Genomic DNA, 20,720 nt, shown 5'->3' on the forward strand with positions numbered 1-20,720 from the left:
TATGTTAACCTTATTTTAGTGAGCAATACAGCGTGCACAGGAAGAGCATGACACACCCGTACAGTCTAGGACTGACTATAAACAAACACCTAAGCTCCCGCAGATGACTAACCATCAACACGGAATTTCCTGTTGGGGTTTTTTAAAATAAATGTTTGTGGTTCAACCTGAAACTGCAACCACCATTATCTCTTTGAGAAATGGTCCTGAAAGCCACCCCTGTGATCTTTACGAAGAAAACTTTTCCCCATAAATTATGAATACATTTTTCCTCACAAGTCAAAAACATCCTCTTTGATCCACCATCTGTCTTTACTGAACAATATTAGAAATATTGTAATAAGGCCAGGCACAGTGGCTCAAGCCTGTAATCTCAGCACTTTGGGAGGCTGAGGCAGGTGGATCACCTGAGGTCAGGAGTTCAAGGCCAGCCTGACCAACATGGTGAAACCTCATCTCTACTAAAAATACAAAAATTAGCCAGGCATGGTGGCAGGCACCTGTAGTCCCAGCTACTTGGGAGGCTGAGGCAGGAGAATCACTTGAACCTGGGAGGTGGAGGTTGCAGTGAACTGAGATCACACCCTTGTACTCCTGCCTGAGCAACAAGAGCAAAACTCTGTCTCAAAAAAAAAAAAAAAATACTATAATAAAGACAAAGAGGAATTAAAGGAATACTGGTAAAATATAAGTTATCTCCTACAGAAACATTCCCCAATCGAGGCAACTGATGAGACCACAGCATCTCAACCACCGGCCCTACCAAGACAGACCCGCATGCTGGTCCAGGGCTGCTCGAAGCCTGACACCTCTCAGTGGAGACATGAAGAATGCCTTACGCGTACATTTCTCTGACTCTTCTCTGCAGCCTTTTCTGGTTTCAACTCTAGATTTCTTTTGTGATTCCGACTCTGTATCTGCCTCTCCCACTAGAATGTAGGCATTGCAATATAGCAAGGACTGTGTCTGTTTTTGTGCAACCGTTGACTGAATGAATACTCAGATGAATAAAAGAATATCTTGTTGTTACACCAACTCTTAGTAAAAATGCCTTATGGGTTTATGACTCAATCCCAAGTGTTTTTAGGACAAAACCATAAGGCATCCATAGGAAGGCTATTACTCTACCTTTTACAAATAGTCTTTACTGTTTGTTTATTTTATATTTTATCCTTTTTAGTAGAGACAGGGGTCTTGCTATGTCACCCAAGCTGGTCTCAAACTCCTGGCCTCAAGTGATCCTCCTGCCTTGGCCTCCCAAAGTGCTGAGATTCCAGGCGTGAGCCACGGCACCCAGCCTGTTTCAACTAAGAAGCCAGCATTTCTCCAGCATCAACATTACTCCAGTACAAGACTTCCAGCACATTCTTGTCTCTTCTCATGTCCTCGCTCTTGGACTTGTCTTCATTGCACAGCTGAGGAGCCAGGAGCTCCATGGGGTGAGGTGACAGCCAGGGCACCTGGGCAGCAGACCACAAGGCTAGGACTGTGATTTCCAGTTTGCCCCTCCACCAACATCAGCCATCAAATCAGCTGACCGCCCTGATGTGGGTCCATGTGACATCTCTTGTACTTCAGAAAGAGTCTTGTTCTTCAAACTGAATCCTTTTTTCACCCAAAACATACAAGAATCTGACCTACCTATCACATGTATGTTCCCTGAAAATATATACACCTATTACGTATCAATAAAAATAGACAAAAACTTTTTTTTGAGATGGAGTCTCGCTGCCGCCCAGGCTGGAGTGCGGTGGTGCGATCTCGGCTCACTGCAACCTCTGCCTCCTGGGTTCAAGTGATTCTCCCACCTCAGCTTCCCGAGTAGCTGGGATTACAGGCGTGCATCACCATACCCAGCTAATGTTTGTATTTTTAGTAGGGACGGGGTTTCACCATGTTGGCCAGGCTGGTCTCAAACTCCTGACCTCAGGTGATCCACCCGCCTCGGCCTCCCAAAGTGCTGGGATTACAGGCGTGAGCCACTGTGCCCAGCCGACATACACTGATCTGCCACCCTCATGCCTCGTATCTGTGCTAAGCAGCTAGGAAAGTTAAAAAAAAAAAAAAAACAAAAAACTTTGTGCCCTTTTACGGTAACGGATTCATCCTAGATCCCTAGTACATTTCTCAATATTTACATAAAATGTTTACTTCCCTTTTTAACATAAGTTCCCATAATTGAAGAAGCAACGGCCACCACCATTGCATCAGGTACAATGCAGACACCTTCAGGCAAATCAGCTCCTTTAATCCTTACCACGGGCAAGGCAGGCGGGATCCCCATCCTACAGACGTGGTCCGAGGTGTCTGCAAGGACACCCGACAGGTAGAGCTGGGATTCACACACAGCACTCACGGCTACCAGAGCACACAAGCCTTGCCACCAGGCCACGCTGCCTTGAATCGAAAACAACTATGCTTAAATCAAACAAAAGGAGCTGGAGGAACAAAATGCATGACAATCCATCCTCACCAGGTTCACTCAGTTCCGTCTACGAGCACAGAATACCTGCCCACCAGTGAGGTCTGCCGGTGCCAAGCCCTGCACTAAGGGTTTCCTAAACTCTACCTCAACGCACGATGCCACTCACCCTACACTGCCTGAGCACCTCCTACTCCTGCTCTCAGGGCGCTCGTCTTCAGAAGAGGGCAGGGAGGAAAACCATCACCATCTCCCTGAATGGGCAGGCAAGCCACTGGCAGCACTCGGGTTGGCTGGAGGGGGCTTGCCAGTTAAGGGGACAGGAGAGAAATAACTCAGTCGGAACAATTTTCTGAATATTTGAAGGAAAAAAATAAGGTGAGCTCCCTCTCACATCCTATTACAAAATAAATTTCAAATAGAAACTGTAAATAGATAGTATTTTTAAATGGAACAAAAATATCCACAGAAATATTTTAAAATTTAATAACCTTTTATAGTTTTGGGGTGGGAATGCTCTTTCTGGGATTACAGGCATGAGCCACCATGCCCGGCCCTCTTTCTTAGAACCAAAAAGAGGTTGCAAAAGATGATTTTTGGCTGGGTGTGGTGTCTCACACCTGTAATCTCAGCACTTTGGGAGGCCGGGGCAGGTGGATCACTTGAGGCCACAAGTTCGAGACTAGCCTGGGAAACATGGCGAAATCCCATCTGTACAAAAAAAAATAAAAAATAAAAATAAATAGAAAATTAGCCAGTCATGGTGGCATGCATCTGTAGTCCCAGCTACTCGGGGGTGCTGAGATGGGAGGATCACTTGAGCCTGGGGAGGTCAAGGCTGCAGTGATCCGAGATCACACCACTGCCCTCCAGCTTGGCTGACACAGTGAGACCCCATCTCGACGGAAAGAAAAAAACTGTGTGTGTGTGTGTGTGTGTGTGTGTGTGTGTATTTCTCTAATTGCATGACAAACTGGGAAATTTTTATGACATCATAAATACACAAACCTAAAGGTATAAACGTACATATACAGAGTTTATATAAATTAATGAAATCAAAAACTCCAACAGGAAATGGTGAGGGATATGACTGGATAGTGCATGAGAAAAAATGGCCACTCCCATCCATGTGGGGAGATTTCAAGCTTGTTTCAGAAGGCTTTTAAAATTACAAGCCTTTTGATCTGGTAACTCAACACCTAGGCATTTGTCCTAAGGAAATACCCAGGCGTCTACACACGAAAAGACTGAGAAGGACTGAAAGGTCCATCAGGAGAAAATGGGTTAAATGAACTGTGAGGACAGTTCAGTGACACTGCTTCTCCATCGATCACACGGCAAGAGCTCCATGTGCTGGTAAGTGGGAAAAAGCTTCAGAATGGTGTTTGATGCAATCCCATCTGTCCTATATTATGCACACATACACATTTGGGGTATGAAAGGGAAAACTTAAGGAAGAATTATAAAACAAAATATTTATCGTGATTATTCCTGAGTGGTCAAGCTATAGTCTTTCCACTCTTCTCTATGCTTCTATTTATTCGTTTTATATCTTATTTTATTTATTATTTTATCTTATGAGACAGAATCTCACTCTGTTGCCGAAGCTGAAGTGCAGTGGTGCGATCATAGGGCTCAAGTGATCCTCCTGTCCCAGCCTCCCAAATAGCTGGGACTACAGGCGTGTGCCACCATGCCAGGCTATATATATAATATATATATATTATATATATATTATTTATATGCCAGGCTATATATATTATATATATAGCCTGACATATAAAATATACATAATTATATATAAATATTATATTATATAATATATAAATGTTAAATATTATATTATATAATATATAAATGTTATATATTATATATAATTGTATATACAATTATATTATATATAATTGTATATATTATAATTATTTATATTATATACAATTATATTATATATAATTGTATATATTATAATTATTTATATTATATACAATTATATTATATATAATTGTATATATTATAATTATTTATATTATATACAATTATATTATATATAATTGTATATATTATAATTATTTATATTATAATTATATATTATATAATAATTATATATATTATGTATTATATAATATATATTATGTATAAAATTATATAATAATTTTATATATAATATATAATATATAAATTATATAATAATTTTATATATAATATATAATATATAAATTATATAATAATTTTATATATAATATATAATATATAAATTATATAATAATTTTATATATAATATATAATATATATTATATATAATATATAATATATTATATTATATATATTATATAATATATTATATTATATATATTATATAATATATTATATTATATATATTATATAATATATTATATTATATATATTATATAATATATTATATTATATATATTATATAATATATTATATTATATATATTATATAATATATTATATTATATATATTATATAATATATATATTATATATATACACACACACATACACACATATTATAGAGATGGAGCCCGCCTGTGTTGTCCAGGCTGGTCTCAAACTCTTGGGTTCAAGCGATCCTCCTGCCTCGGCCTCCCAAAGTGTTGGGATTACAGCGTGAGCCACTGCACATGGCCTGTGCTTCTGTATTTTTTAAGTAGGTTTATTATATTTGTTATTTAAAACTAAATTATTTTTTAAAAATGAACAAACTCTGGGAGAAGGATGAGTATTGGATACATCATTCTATTTTTCTCTGATATATCCCTAAGTTAAAGAAAACAGAAGCTGGCTGGGTGTGGTGGCTCATGCCCTGTAATCTCAGCATTTTGGGAGGCCAAGGCGGGCAGACCATCTGAGGTCACGAGTTCGAGACCAGCCTGACCAACATGGTGAAACCCTGTCTCTACTAAAAATACAAAATTAGCTGGGCGCGGTGGCGCATGCCTGTAATTCCAGCTACTCGGGAGGCTGAGATGGGATAATCACCTGAACCCTGGAGGCGGAGGTTGCAGTGAGCTGAGATGGCACCATTGCACTCCAGCCTGGGCAACAAGAGCAAAACTCCATCTCAAACAAACAAAAAAGCAAAATAGAAGCTTAAGATGTAAGCACAGATAGTCATTATGCCATTTAACAGATGCCCAGAGAGATTTAAAAAGTACCCAATGCAAGATCTGCAGTGAGCCCATTTTCCCAGCGTAGTCTCACAGATGAACAAAGTGGTATCTACAGGTGAGGCAGCACGTCCCGGTCACCTGCAGGCTGGGAGGAGTCGGTGGAGCAGCAGGGGAGAGGCAAGTGGCCGGGGTGGGGGACGGGCCCACGTCATCGCATGGCTGCTGTGTCGTCGTGACCGCTGTCTCATCCTGCGAGACACAACCCTGTCCGGGAGAACTCCCCTGGTGCCCACCAGCCCAGGGGGACCTGCCTGAGGGTGCCAGCCAGCCAAGGTGCAGACAGGCACCCTGGCCCCAGAGTGCGTCCCACTGTTCTGCACCGTTGCTGGTGAACATGTTGTTTGAAATAGAAGACTAAAGCCACAAAATGGGTTTTACGTCATGGTTAAAGGGAACTCACAGAGGAACTGTATAGAAGAAAAAAAAACTCAGCAGAAGAGCTGTTTCGTTCATTTATAACCACGCCCCTGCACTGTGTCCCAGCTCTGGCAGGGACGTTCCCTCCCTCTTCACACTTGCTGGGCTGAATCATCTGCAGAGGTGGCAGGAAAACCGCCTCATTTACATACACCCTCTCCGGCAAGCACAGCCAGGGATTCCAATTCCCAGAGCCTCCCAGCCTCTCCAGTGCCAACGCAGCGCAGCACGGATGCAGGGCGGCGTGGGCAGTGGTGGCATAAGGTGCTCACACCCAGCTGGAGTTGAAGTCTGGCTGACATTACTTTCTCTGACTCCGTTTCTGGCAGCAGCCACGGACACCGATGGGGGCTGGGCGGGCCCCCCCCCCCCCCCGGCCTCCCTGCCTGAGTGAGGGGCCCTTTCCTGGGGGATGGTCTCCTGGCTTCAAGCCTGAATCTTGAGGATGGAAGGAGAAATAAATGAGCATTCAGAAATCTCAGGCTCACTCCTGTCAGCTTCAGCCTCACTCCTGTCAGCTTCAGCCTGATCTACAGGATTAGCTTCTGAGGACTAATTTTAAGAGAAAAGGAATCAAGAAAAAAAAAAAGACATCAAAAATGAAAAACTGCCATCTGAGTTCCGTCCCACAGGGTTATAACACATCTTAGCCTTTCTGCCTGTCTTGAAAAGAATAAATGTCTATTTTTATCAGCGAGGCAGCAAAATCCATCAACATCTCCTGCTCATCTGCTGAAACGCACACGCCTGTTCCACTCATCACCGGGCTGTTGCGTCATCTGCCACCTGGGAGGACCAAGAGATGACCCTGCCCGCCAGGGGCCTCACAGTAGATGCCAGTGCCAGTGCCAGCGGATGCTTGGCGGGGCCCCGTGCTGGGCTGTAGGGTGCACAGCTCTCCTTTCTAGGTGCCAGGTCGAACACTGAGCTTACTATTGTACAAGATCTAACCCAGGAGGGTGAGAAAGGAGGAGATGAGGCAGGACAGCAAGAGGGACTGGGGTCCCACACAGCAGCTCAGCCACTGCCGACCTCGGGGTCAGGAAACAGACACCCACAAGAGCGTCCACGACCCGTATGGGAAGATGTCTGAACCCCGAGACGGCGTGTTCTGTGCTGGAGAACAACTTCCAGGGCTTTATCCAGGTGTTCTGAAGCCACAGCACCAAAAAGAATTCTCTTCGGCAAAGGCAGCAGGACTCAACAGGAAGCAGACGTTTGCGTTCCGTTACTTGAGGAAAACCAAATGCTGCTGACATTTCTACCCAGAGAGAGTTTGCATCTCTCCTGCTTCGCAGCCATCTTTCCTACGGTTTTACCAGGAGAATGCCTAGCTCTTCTCCAACCTGTGCCAGGCCTGACACTCAGCTCCTCTGGGAGTGCCTCCATTTCCCTGTGCGTACAAGCCCACGGTGCCGTAGGATCGCGGGTCCACTCTGCGCGGCAGCACCGCACCCCGGAGCCGCAGCTCTTCCTCCAGCTTGCCCGACAGCCCGGGTGCCGAGCCCTGTCTGAGCCCCACCAGGAGGAAGCGCGTGCTGGCTGCTCTCCATCTGCTCTGGGACTCTGGCCTGCTGCTTCCTCTGCCTGCCACTCCCCAACCCCGTTTCCTCCTCTGAAAACTGGAGCTACACCTGCCCCAACAGGGCAGAATTACCTTAAATGGCACAAGACAACTGCACAGCCGACCCACCTCTTCTCCAAAGTTTTCAGGGCCCAAACCCAGACACCTCCTTGCAGGACTCAGGGCTACCGTGGGCTCGCACCACCAGCCTCCCCATGCGTTTTCCTGCCTCTGCTTTTGCTCAATCTGCTCAATGACAGAAACGTGACAACAGAGGCCACTTTCTCCAAACCCAGCTCTCCCTCCTTGAGGCTCCCATCCTGCTGCTCACGCTGAGGCCACTCTACCCTGCCCTCCGCAGCTCACAGGCAGACCTGGAGCCCAGTGACTACAGGGTTGGCCTCCTCATCTTGCCACCACTCACAATGCCCAGCAGTGTTAAAATCCGGCAGGATGCACCCGCTTGGGAAGCAGTCCCCAAAGCAGAATCGTCACCACATCTGAATAGTTTCTGCCATCCCACTGACAGGCCAGCATCTAAAAGAGATGTGCGCTGAGCGTCCGTTCTGTGGTGGCGTCGCTGCGGTTTCTTAACCAGAACGCAAAATCCCGTGACCGGGATTATCACCCGCTCGTTTCATACATGAGACGGGGGAAGCCAAAGTAACCACTCAGGCCACAGCAGAAAAACGCGTGCTGGAATCTGAAACAAAGTCTGTTGGATTCCAAGGGTTCAACGTCTTTTGTGATGATGAAGACGAAGCCTGCCCAAGAGCAGTCAGAGCTGAAAGAAGAAAAGCAGGAGGGCCTGTGAATGCCCCCAACCCCCTAAAACCTGCAGCTCCAGGTCCGACACTCCCAGGTTTGCGTTTTGAATTTACACTACCTATGGGGTCCAGGCCATCACCTAAGTGAGAAATTTCACACACTCACCCGGGGTGCTCAAAGCCATCTCTCTAAATGAGGTGCCTGGTGTGCAGACAACCCTTATATGACCTACATCTCTTCACCTGTCTGGAAATCAAGACCCTCTCATGATTTTTTTGTTTGTTTTTCCCCGAGACAAGGTTCTCAGTCTGTCTCCCAGGCTAGAGTACAGTGGCGCAATCTCGGCTCATTGCAACCTCTGCCTTCCGGGTTCAAGCGATCCTCCTGCCTCGGCCTCCAGAATAGCTGGGATTACAGGCACCCACCATCACACCTGGCTGACTTTTGTATTTTTCGCAGAGATGGGGTTTCACCGTGTTGGCCAAGCTGGTCTTGAAATCCTGACCTCAAGTGATCTGGATCTCTCAGCCTCCCAAAGTGCTGGGATTACAGGCATGAGCCACTGTGCCCTGCCCTCTCATGATTTAAAAGGCAAATGGACACAAAGACACATGCAGACGACGTGACAGCCTCTGTGAAGATGAGACGCCTTGGCAGGCACACTGTTAGAGCCAGAAAGAATCCAGCCAGCTTGCTGAACCACAACGCATTCCTATGTGTGAGCAACGATTAGAAAAGTTATTTTTTACAAAGATGTCATTTACAAACAACAAAAGCTGTAAGGCACAAAAGTGGGACATGTATGAAGTCTACTCGAAAGATGTGTCCTTTAATTACTCCTGCACTTGGCGAGGCCTCTGCTTCCCAGCCTTGTGTTAACTGTGGCCTCTGTTCAGACTCCTGCAGCACACGGAGGAGTCAGCGTCATGGGGTCTACAGATCCAAAACAGGCCGGGCGCGGTGGCTCACGCCTGTAATCCCAGCATTTTGGGAAGCCAAGGCGGGCAGATCACCTGAGGTCGGGAGTTCGAGACCAGCCTGACCAACATGGAGAAACACCATCTCTACTACAAATACAAAATTAGCCGGGCGTGGTGGCGCATGCCTGTAATCCCAGCTACTTGGGAGGCTGAGGCAGGAGAATTGCTTGAACCTGGGAGGCAGTGGTTGCAGTGGTTGCAGTGAGCCGAGATTGCACCACTGCACTCCAGCCTGGGCAACAAGAGCGAAACTACGTGTCAAAAAAAAAAAAAAAAAAATCCAAAACACGCTCTGTTTTCCCATTCGGAGGAGAATTACATCTTTCTGGAATGAGGCCTCCATGTCTGCTGGCGCCACGTCCGTCCTATGTCCCCTCTCTCTGCTCTGCCTCCTTCAAACCCCTGTGAGTGGGTCACCAAGACCCCGTAGGATTGACGGGGAGGTGGAGGTTGCAGTGAGCCGAGATCACACCACTGCACACCAGCCTGGGCGACAGAGTGAGGCTCCGCCTCAAAAAAAAAACCCGAATTCGAATTGTGTCTAAATCTGTCCACTTCACCTCCACCATTTGTGTGCAGGCCACAGCCATCATCTTCTCCCAGCTGGATCACTTCACAGTGCCTACCAGGGCCCCCTGTGTCCACACAGCAGCCAGAGATACCAGGAAGGGCGACTGGGTCATCCCTCCACTCTCAAGTTCCCCAGTGGCATCTCATCTGCACCTGGAGACAGCCAGGTTCCCACGGGTTCCGAGGCTGTCCGGCCACAAGGCATCCAATGCGCTCCTGCCCCAGGGCCTTTGCACTTCCTGTCTACTCTTTCCTCAAATCCCTGCGGTTTGCTCACCCACTCACCTCCTTCAGGTCTTTGTTCAATGTCACCTCCTTAGAGACTGCTGACTGGCTTGTTAAAAACGGTGCATGCCCCCAGCAGCCCCAGCACCCCCCCGCTGCTGTGCTCACCTCAACAGCGCTTGCCGCCTGGCACACTACATCTCCAGTACTCCCTGCACTAGGCACACCCCAAAGAGAAATGTCTCTGTTTCTGCCCCCTGGTCTACCCCAGGGCTTAGAATCATGCCTGGCAAGTGCTAGGCTGATGGATGTGAACCATATGGTGAATGGTCTCCAGGTAGGTTCTGATTTTCCCTTCGCTCCCCAACCATGGCAGTCTGGGCCATCTGCCCCAGCCTGGTTGCTTCTTTTTCTGGAGCAACAGAGCATGTGTCTGCCAGCTAGAGTCATCTCTTGGTGTTTGCCTAGAACCTGAACACATCCTCCTATCTACCTTGTATCAGCTCTAGATTACTTATAATACCTAAAACAAAGTAAACACTATGTAAATAGTTATTATACTGTACTTTAAAATTTTAGAATATTTTTTATTTTTTTTTCCCCCCAAATATTTTCTACCCCTAGGTTAAGGCACCCTGCTTTGGTGGGTTTATGTGATAGGCAGGTCAGCGGCGGGCCAGCACACAGAAACCTCACAGCCTCCTCCTGCACGGTCTTTCCCCTTTGGGTTGAAGATGCCCTGCAGCCTGAATCCCTGAATAGCTGCATGGAGCAGAGCAGCTAAGCCCACACAGCCCTGGAAATTTACATGAAGGAAAAATAAGCTTCTACAGGGCTTGGATTCCTCCAAGAACCACTGCGTTTGCATGTATTTGTTTTAAGAACTTCATCCATCACAATGAACACATCCCTCCCTCCCTAGTCACTATGTTTTCCACATGAACACATGAGGGTCCTTATTTTTTAACAGAGTAGAATAGATGTTAAAAATAAATATCATGAAGGGAAAATTTAGCCTCTATTGATGTTATCTCTTCTGTGACATTTTCCTACTGCATATCAAAATATCCCCAGCCTACATAGCTATAAGGTCATGTTGGCAACACTGTCATTATAAAGGGAAAAAACTGTCCTCTCCCCAGTGATATATTTAGAAATCCAGCATTTCGACTCAGCATTTCCTTAGGTATAAGAATACTCCTACATTTATCTTAAATTACAATCACCGTACATTGTGAAAAGAAGTACTGTTCCAATGTTAATAAAACAGAGCACATGTGAAACAGTAAACTGTACATCACGGTGGCGTTAGAAAACCGTCAGAACAGACTCCGTGAAATAAGCTTTAGCTTTAAGTAAAATCTCCCTGTAAGCTTCAGCAGGCTTCTGCAGCCCATCCCTGTGGCTCAGGCTAATTCAATTGCATGGAGATTCAACTTTAATTCCCCGCACTTGGAATGAATACAGCTCCCTGAGGGATACTTAAAAGCAAATTTAACAAATGACAGAAATCAGAAAATTTCTCCAATTTGTCCAACCAGCTATTTGAAATGTCAATTCTAAACACTGGCATCCCAGAGAGGTACCATTTTTTTCCTAGTCAGAATAATTAATTAGGAGTAAATTGCTGAAAATCAAGCAGACAAAATATCCAGGAGTGTTTGCTTCTTTGATCAATTTCCTTCCTGAAGAGAGACGAGCTCACAGTTTAAAACAAATCGAAATGGTATTCTACTTCCTCAGAGGACTGAAGAAAAGTTAACGACGATGCCTGCACGCATTTTGGATCACAGGCCGTGCCACGTGCAGTGTTTTGGCCACATCTTTTATATGACATAATTATGGATTTCTTTCTATTATTTGCTATCTGAAAGGCAGGCCTGCTGCTGGCCCCAACTTCAGAGACCAGCCCAGAATTGGTGGGAGCCTCGGATGGTGCGGGTTGACTCAGGCCCCCACGGTGGCGTGGCGGAGATTAAAGATGGGGTCTAATCTGGCCCTGTGGACCCGGCTCAGCAGACGATGGAACCCCAGATCTCATCGGGAAGTCTGTCAGCCAAAAACACACACCTCAAAGCGGAGTGCGTGGTGCCTTCAAGCTCCACACCGGGCTGTGTTTGCGGAGCTGGGATGATAAGTGTGCAAGCGAGGAGGGATCCAGGGCCAGGTTGTTTTCTTCTTGTTAAAATTCAGATAAATTTACCACCGTAGCTATTTTCCAGTGTACACTGAGGTGGCCTTTCGCACATCCATACTGTTGTGTAACCAACACAACCACCCAATTCCTGGGCACCTTCGTCACCCCTAAAAGAAGCCACGTGCCCACTAAGCCGTCACACCCCATTTCCTCCAAAGCCCAGGCCTTGGCACACGCACCTGCATTCTGTCTCAATGGCTCTGCCTGTTCTAGACATTTCCAGAGGTGGAGCCGTGCACGTGGCCCTCTGTGCCTGGCCCCCCTCATGTGGCATGCTGTCCTTGAGGCTCATCCACGCTGCAGCTGTGTCTGAGCTCCATTGGGGCCGGATTTAACAGACTCCCTCAAGAGGGGCTTGCTCCAGCCCCACGCTGCTGTGGCGGACTGGGCTGGGGGCCTCCTTGTGTCCTCACCCTCCACCCTGCAACTGTGCGGCCTCTTCCACAGATTCCACATCAGCCATGTGCCTTGCCTGGCAAATGGCACAGGCATGACTGTTCCGCATCCCTCAGGGCTTGCAAAGGTGCCAGCTGCTTCTGCTGTGCCCTCTGCTGGGACTCCTGCCTCCCAGGGATGAGCTGCCCCTCCCTCAGGGTGAAGGAGCTGCATGGAGTGGTCCCATCATCCAGGCCCATGAAAGGCCCTAGCCAAGGTGGCCGAGAGGCTAAGTTGGCCTCTGACCAGATGTCCCTCTGGGTCATGCAGCCCCAGCAGCCCCGGAGGCTCAGACACAGTATGAAATGCTGCTGTAGGCCACAAGACCTTGAGGCGCACCAGGGAAACGACGCGATGGAGCAGATATATTCTCAAACTCATCGGAATGAGTGCAGCGTGCTGTGTACTGTCGGAAAGTTAGAAGCACCACACTGGTCTCTGCTCAGTGGCACCTTTCATCCAGCTGGGAGTTCATGTTCAAGAACTTGAAAATTACATAAGCGAAAATGCTTAGGTATGTTGAAATTAACGGCCAATTATGTGTACAAATACCGATTCAAACAGAGCAACAATAAAAAGGCATTTTTGGCTGGGCGCGGTGGCTCACGCCTGTAATCCCAGCACTTTGGGAGGCAGAGATGGGTGGATCATGAGGTCAGGAGATCGAGACCATACTGGCCAACACAGTGAAACCTCTTCTCTACTAAAAATACAAAAATTAGGCCGGGTGCGGTGGCTCATGCCTGTCATCCCAGCACTTTGTGAGGCCGAGATGGGTGTATCATGAGGTCAGGAGATCGAGACCATACTGGCCAACACGGTGAAACCCCGTCTCTACTAAAAATACAAAAAAGTTAGCCGGGCGTGGTGGCAGGTGCCTGTAGTCCCAGCTACACGGGGGCTGAGGCAGGAGAAGGGAGTGAACCTGGGAGGCGGAGCTTGCAGTGAGCCGAGATCGCGCCACTGCACTCCAGCCTGGGCAACAGAGCGAGACTCCATCTCAAAAAAAAAAAGGCATTTTCGAGACAACTGGGAAAACCCATGACTGTATTTGGTGCCATCAAGGAATGGCCATTTATCATGGGTCATGGAACTGTGATTCAGTTTTTTAAAAGATTCCTCATCTTTCAGAGATGTACACTTAAGTATCTCTGCATAAATGTGCACTATGTGGGATTTGCTTCAAAATATTCAGGTAAGGAAATAAGACTGGCTATGGCAGATACGTTAGACTTTCTTTCCTTTCATACATATTTGAAAAAAAATACAAGTTTTTTTTCTTCTTTTTGAGGTGGGGTCTTGCTCTCTTACTGAAGCTGGAATGCAGTGTACAATCTCGGCTGCCTGCAACTTCCGCCTCCCGGGCTCAAGCAATCTTCCCACCTCAGCCTCCTGAGTAGCTAGGAGCACAGGTGTGCACCACCACGCCCGGCTAATTTTTTTGTATTTTTGGTAGACACGGGGTTTCACCATGTTGCCCAGGCTGGACTTGAACTCCTGAGCTTAAGCAATCTGCCTGCGTCAGCCTCCCAACGTGCTGCGATTACAGGTGTGAGCCAATGCACCCGCCCTTAAAAGTATTTTCTAAAGCTTAAAAAAATATATCACCAAATGAAGGAATGACCAAAGTGAAACGGGATAACCCAGCCTGGACTGAAGACAGATGGGAGTGCAGGGCTCTGGGGTAGGGAGGACGCACGGGGATACCAGGTCAGGTGTGTCTGAGGCTGCGCAAGGCCACCATTGCTGTCTTCTAGGGGAGGGTCTGCAGCTCTCGCAGGGGTGCCCAGCAGTAGGTCAGAAGCCATGCTGGGACCCAGCTGATGAAGACCCCACCCGCTGGTCCAGGGGTAGCTCTAGTTCCCAGCCATAGCTCTTGACTATAAACTTGGACAAGAAAAGGAATGATGACAAGTGGCTGATGAAGCTAAATTAAAGGCACTCTGCAGGAAGGGAGGAGAAAGCTACAAACCTGCTCAGAAGCTTCCGAACCGGCCCAGGGGCCAGGTGAGAATGGGACTGTAACAGCTGCTGTGCAGGAAAACTGCCCGGTGGGATGAAGCTTAGCAAATGGACAAGTCAGTTAGTACCTGAAAAATGAAGCACGGTGTCAAAAACCGCTTTATTTTCCGCACTCTGCTCAATATTCCATGCCTTCGAGGCTCCAAATATACTCAACATGACCAGTGCTATCAACAAATTATGCAGACTAAGTTGCTTTTTCGTAATTATAAATCAATCATGCTCACAGTAAAATATCTGCAACTTAGAAAGGTCTACTATAAGTAAGGTAAGATTTTTTCCATAATTAAATATGCCAAGAAATACCACTGAAGTATATCCTTCCAGAGCATCGATGACATTTTAATTTGTCTGAAGAAACCAAGTAGGTTCTGATGCCTAAGGAGGGGACCCAGGGAGATGCCTCCACCCATTTCCAGCGCAGGAAGAACTTGCAGGCAGGAGCATGGAGCCCCCACCTACTGCGAGAGCAAGCGAGGAGCACGCAGTTCACTTAACACTGTTGGCAGATCTTGGAAACAGCAAGTTTAAGTGACATGATGTTTAACAAATCCATTTTTTTCCTAATCAACATCATAACAAAACAACATTATTCAAGAACCTGATGTACTTTGTTTTGCTTAAAAACGCAGTTTCCAAGAACCTCTCCACAGCATTAAGGACTCACTAAACATTCTCCAAAAGTTGATGCCTTCAGCACAATGTGAAAAGAACAGCCAAACTAAGCCTATACATTCTGACAAAGTTACACACAAAGTTATCATCTTGGCAAGGCTTGGAAGCGTAGCAAATTAAAAATTCTATAATTGGCTGGGCGCGGTGGCTCACGCCCGTAATCCCAACACTTTGGGAGGCCAAGGTGGGCAGATCACCCGAGGTCAGGAGTTGGAGACCAGCCTGACCAACATGGCAAAACCCCATCTCTACTAAAAATACAAAAATTAGCCAGGCGTGGTGGCGTGTGCCTGTATTCCTAGCTCCTTGGGAGGCTGAGACAGGAGAATTGCTTGAACCTGGGAGACAGAGGTTGTGGTGAGCCTAGATCACACCACTGTACTCCAGCCTGGGTGACAGAGCAAGACTGTCTCAAAATAATAATAATAATAATAATAATAATAATAATAATAATAAATTCTATAATTTAAGGCCAGGCACAGTGGCTCACACCTGTAATCTCAGCACTTTGGGAGGCCGAGGTGGGTGGATCACCTGAGGTCGGGAGTTGGAGACCAGCCTGACCAACATGGAGAAACCCCGTCTCTACTAAAAATACGAAATTAGCCGGGCGTGGTGGTGCATGCCTGTAACCGCAACTACTCAGGAGGCTGAGGCAGGAGAATCGCTTGAAGCCAGGAGGCGGAGGTTGCAGTGACCCGAGATCATGTCATTGCACTCCAACTTGGGCAACAAGAGTGAAACTGCATTAAAAAAAAAAAAAATTCTATAATTTAAAAATGAGCCAGTTGCAATGGTGTCCACATGAAGTCCCAGCTACTCAGGAGGCTGAGGCAGGAGGACTGCCTGAATCCAAGAATTTGAGGCTGTAGTGTGCTATGACTGTACCTGTGAATAGCTTCTGCACTCCAGCTGGGCAACCTAGTGAGACCCTGTCTCACCCCCACCTCTTAAAGAAAAATTATGTATATATATATATATATATATATATATATACACACACGTATGGAAAAAAAGAAATGTCACTGATGAATGGATAAAAATGTGTTCTATCAAGACAGTGGAATATTACACACCCATGAAAAGGAATGGGGCACTGGCACCTGCTATGACATGGATGAACCTTTAGAGCATTGTTAGGCGAAAGAAGCCAGACACAAAAGTCCGCATGTATAACCTCAGGAACATGGAACATCCAGAACAGGCCATTCTGTGGAGATGGAGCACAGAGTGGTGGCTGCCAGGGGGTGGGAGGGGGCCATAGGAAGCAGCTGCTCATGGAGCACAGGGCTTCTGTTCCAGGCGATGGAAACGTCTGGACCTAGATGGAGTGATGCGCGCCCAACATCATGATGGACTTAACGCAGTTGAGTTATGTACTTTAAACCGGTCCGTTTTGTTCTGCATATTTTACAAACATATGGAAGATCTAATCAATAATCAATGAATCTGCTCAGCACTGAGCTCCTTTATGCTCCCCCTGGAGGAACTGATACCTTCCCCTGTGGCCTTTGGTGAAGAACACATTGAATGAGTGAATTCTCAGCAACAACAGGTTCTTTAGATCTTTAACCGCCACACCTAAACACAGAGTGGTGATCTGGGCTTGTGAGCTCTGTCTGGAGAAAGCAAAGCTGTTGTTTTCAGACATTAGCATGAGACAGGCAGAGATAACCTGTCAGAGGTGGATGTTACACTTGGCACTTTTTACGCTGCCATTCTGCCCTCTCTCCCCTCCAGCACGCTCCGGTCTCCTGTCACATCCCCAGGGCAGGCAGCAAATTTGCAGAGCTCTGGCAGCGCAGTGGCCACTTTCCCTGGTCTCCTTCTCTGTGCAAATCACCACAGTCCCAAGGACATCAGCCACGTCACCCTCTACTGTTTTCTCCACAATTGTCCGTGGAGACCCCAACAGACAGGTCTGCAGCTCCTCTGCTTCGCCAGCCCCGTGCCCCCTCCCAGCGCTATTCAGGGCCCTGAGCTGCCCGCAGCCAGCAGGCAGGCGTCAAGCAAGCAGGGACCGGGGCGGGGACCTGAGCAGACACCGTGGACGGAGCAGGTCCAGGCTGAGGGAAGGTCATGGCTGGCGGCACCGCGTGCCACCTGGGACTGCGCCCAGTGCCACCCGGGCAGGCACCAGCCAGGACAATCCACGGGGAAGTGCCATTCCCCAACCTCCGCTGCGCAGGCCGAGCACCTGCAGTTTGGGGCCACTGATCCAGCACCCCTTAAACGTCCTGCATCAGACGAAAGCAGTGAGGGGTGTCCCTGCGAGACCTATTACTTTCCAGCTGCTCCAGGGCAGCAAGGGTCACCGAACAGCATCCTGGTAATGTCTGGATACCTGAATCAGCCCCGCGGGGTGACGGGGTACCCCTTGCAAGAATCTGCAACTGTGTAGGGGCCCATGGTGAGGTCCTGCTCCTCCCACATAGGCCACAGGCCCTCCCCACCCACTGCCTCAGTTCCATCGGTGGGTCACTGCCTCCCCAGGCCTAACACCCATGGGACCCCGAAAAATGTCTGCAGATCTGGTAAGCATCTCTTGGAGGCTCAGCTGTGCCAGGGGCCTCAGCGGGGGAGCAGGATGCCGCCTCAGGGCCTCCCAGCCCTTCCCTGGGGGCCACGGGCTTGTGTACATCACCAGAAGGGAAAGGAAAAGCCAGCGTGAGCCAAGTGCTGAGCGGCTGCAGAGAGGACTGTGGGATCCTCAGCTATTTGGCAAAGTTCCATAAGAAACCCGTTTTGAGCCAATCTTGGAAAGAAGGAATTTCCATGAGCAGAAACGGGGAACCCAGGATGGGCATCACACCCGGCAGTGCGGTGGGCAGGCAGTGGCCTGCCGGGTGGCCTGGGGAGATCACAGGGTCTCCAGCCCACGCTTGGGGGTCAGCCTGTATGGTCTAAACAGCTGGCAACCTTGAGACTCTGCAAGTAGGAGTGTGGCCACAGCAGGTCGGCACGGCGGCCCGCCCATCACCCCGTGCACTGCTCCCGCACTGGCCTCGTCATCAATTCTTCCTCTGCTACAGCTGCGGCCTCACTCCCTCCGGAATCTGCCATCTCAATGAGGCCTCCCTAACACCCCAACTGCACACACCCTGCACTTCCTCCTGAGTCTGTCTGCCCATCCCATCCCCTTGATCATAAGCTCCCTGAGGACAGGAATGGTCTGGTTTGGTTGCTGCTTTCTCTTCAGCATCTAGAAGAGGGCCCAGCACAGAGCAGGTGCTCAAGACATCAACTGTACAAACAACTGAATGACTGCCCAGAAAAAGACAAAAGACAGACTACAACGGCCAGGCACGGGGGCTCACACCTGTAATCCCAGCACGGAAAAAGACTACAGCGACCAGGCATGGGGGCTCACACCTATAATCCCAGCACGGTGGGAGCCCAAGGCAGGACGATGGTTTGAGCCTGGGAATTCAAAACCAGCCTGGGAAATACAGCAAGACCTTGACTCAAAAAAAAAAAAAAAAAAAAAGCCAGGTATGGTGGTGCACACCCGTAATCCCAGCTACTTGAGAGGCTGAGGTAGGAGGATTGCTTGAGCCAGGGATGTTGAGGCTGCAGTGGGCTATGATCAGCCACTGCACTCCAGCCTGGGTGACAGAGCGAGATCCTGTCTCAAGAAACAAAAACACCCCCAAAACCAAAAACCAAAGACAGACGGCAAAGACAAGAGATCAGGAAAGGGAGGAACGCAATCTTGGCTCACTGCAACCTCTGCTTCCCGGGCTCAAGCACTTCTGCCTCAGCCTCCCGAGTAGCTGGGATTACAGGTGCCCACCACCATGCCCAGCTAATTGTTTGTATTTTCAGTGGAGATGGGGTTTCACCATGTTGACCAGGCTGGTATTGAACTCCTGACCTCAGGTGATCCACCCACCTCAGCCTCCCAAAGTGCTGGGATTACAGGCGTGGGCCACCATGCCTGGCCAGAGGCTTTCTTAATAAGGGAATAACTTAAAAACTTCTCCACAAAAAGCACAAAGAGAATTCCAACCCTCCGAAGACAGCACTCCTGAAAGCGGCCTATTTTCACCATGAGCAGGGAGCCCGGCTCCCATACCCACAGCCCAAAAGAGAACACGGGCCCAGCCTAGGCTGGTTCCTGAAGGCGACAGGCCCCTGGGCCCCACTGTCTCTGCACCAGAGGGGTTGGGAGCCCCTGTCCTGCCCATGGCCAACCCCCCCATATGCTCAAAGCAACAGTCCATCCAAAGACTTTGAAAAAAACACACAGCCCCCCAAATCTCTCACAGACTCAGCCAGGCGGCCACTCCATGCAGATGAGATTTTAGATTCCAAATCAGATGGTCTTCTTGGGTGGTTTTATTCAAACATGTGTGTAAATCATGATACAATTTAATTAAAGTGGTACATCTCTCCGAAACACTCTGGGATTAAGTAGACACGCGCGCGTGCAGATCATTCGAGAGTTAAACAGAACAGGAGTTAGGAGTCTTCTGACTTAGCGGTTCTCTAAGTGTGGTCCGGGGAGCTTCAGGGCCAGAGCGGCTCGTGTTTTCCCTGTGCTGACATTTGCTCCGGTGGCTCCGGTGAAACTGCAGGTGCATCTGCACAGTGCAAGGCGGCGATGGCAGGCAGCACCCTCAGACGCTGGACTCACCACCACAGCACGTGCACAGCACGGGGACGAAACCAGCCTACCTTAAAACTCCTGCAGAAAGCAGCAAAAAGCATCAAGTTTATTCCACATTGACTCTTAAGCCTTTTTTTTTTTTCTTGATATGGAGACTCGCTCTGTTGCCCAGGCTGGAGTACAGTGGCACGATCTCAATTCACTGCAACCTCTGCCTCCCAGGTTGAAGCGATTCTCCTCCCTCAGCCTCCCAAGTAGCTGGGATTACAGGCGCCCACCACCACACCGGGCTAATTTTTGTATTTTTAGTAGAGACGGGGTTTCACCATGTTGGCCAGGCTGGTCTCGAACTCCTGACCTCAGGTGATCCGCCCGCCTCGGCCTCCCAAAGTGCTGGGATTACAGGCGTGAGCCACTGTGCCTGGCCGTGCCTGGTCTCTTAAGCCTTTTGAATGTTCTGTATGAGGAAGTGGGGGGTGCACATACCCACATACCCCTAAGTGTGAGGCTACCCCAAGGAGAGGCACTTGAGTGTGGCCTTTCGAGCTGTGACCTCGAGTAGGGTGCTGGGCAGATGTCTTCTCCAAGCAGACCTAGTGACCTGCACTTCAAAGAAAATGGCTGACGGTGTCTGCTGCAATCGT

General features: G+C 48.3%; 1 protein-coding gene across 2 annotated transcripts in view; it reads right to left on the bottom strand.

Moving 5' to 3' along the window:
• AGO2 (argonaute RISC catalytic component 2) overlaps positions 1-20,720 on the bottom strand; it is a 116,144-nt gene that overhangs the window by 71,316 nt on the left and 24,108 nt on the right. The window contains exon 2 of one of the 2 annotated variants that reach the window (XM_034966652.3): positions 14,743-14,860. The exons of the other annotated variant lie outside the window; for it this stretch is intronic. The gene's annotated coding sequence lies outside the window, so the exon portion shown is untranslated. The remainder of the gene's footprint in view (positions 1-14,742; positions 14,861-20,720) is intronic. 2 annotated transcript variants of the gene reach the window in all.

This window comes from Pan paniscus, chromosome 7 (genome assembly GCF_029289425.2).
Source record: "Pan paniscus chromosome 7, NHGRI_mPanPan1-v2.0_pri, whole genome shotgun sequence".
Taxonomy (NCBI): Eukaryota; Metazoa; Chordata; class Mammalia; order Primates; family Hominidae; genus Pan; species Pan paniscus.